Source organism: Aptenodytes forsteri, unplaced genomic scaffold (genome assembly GCF_000699145.1).
Source record: "Aptenodytes forsteri isolate BGI_AS27 unplaced genomic scaffold, ASM69914v1 Scaffold231, whole genome shotgun sequence".
NCBI lineage: Eukaryota > Metazoa > Chordata > Aves > Sphenisciformes > Spheniscidae > Aptenodytes > Aptenodytes forsteri.
Window position 1 is genome coordinate 102,246 of NW_008796046.1, and position 953 is coordinate 103,198.

Below are 953 nucleotides of genomic sequence, written 5' to 3' on the forward strand. Positions count from 1 at the left end.
GCGTCCCCAGCATTCCCTGCCAGAACAGGAGCGACGCGCGGGCTTCCTTCTCCCGCTGCTGATCCTGGTGGCATCCCCAAAAACCCCAGGCGGGATCCTGGCTGGGTTGGGAACACGGTCACAGAGGAGGTGACAACGTTGGCTCCCGAGTTAGATCTCGGGCATGAGACAAACAGCTTCTTCCTCTTGCATTTAGGTCCGTGGCGGAGCAGGGTCCAGCCGGCCGGGAAAACAAAGACGGCAGCCAGCTGGAGAGGGGTGTCGGCGCCAGACGAGCTTCTGCCTTGAGCCCGATCGACGGAGCAAAGGTGGCTTCAGGGTGTCAAACCAGCGCGAAAGCCCTCTTGCATCACCAGGGGTGTGCGATCTTTGGCGAGCACGTCCCTTTGGGCTTTGTGCGTGTAGCACAAAGGGTTTAGCACTCTGAGTTTTAAGAAGATGGAGGAAAAGGGGCATTTCTTGAGCTGTCACCCCACCCCTGGCCTCCAGCCTTGTCCTGAGCCCTGTCCCTCCCTTCACCTCGGCTGCGGGCCCGGTGCACGGCCACGCTCAAAGGCATCGTGGTTTTCGTCGTGCGGAGCACGAACGCGGGAGGGGTTCACCTCCGAGCCGCTCGCGTGGCCCCCTGCCCTCGGGATGCTCCACGTGAGCTCGGGGGACACGTTACACCATGCGGAGGAAATCCCGCCGGCAAGCTCGGCAGCTGCCCGGGATGAATTATGGCTGCGTGGTCCGTGCCAGGGGCAAAGGGGTCCGACCTGCCCCGTGGTGGGGGAGCGCTCGGTGCTGCTCTGCCTCCAAACTGCTCACTTCTAAAGCCTTGGGCAAGCGTTTTTCTGCATCTCGTCCTTCACAAGCGCGTTTGGGTTAAAAACCAAAATGCTCCCCCCTCCCCCCGTCCGAGGTCCCAGTGGCCACCAAACGGGCAGGACCACATTGTCGGGTGCCGCTGT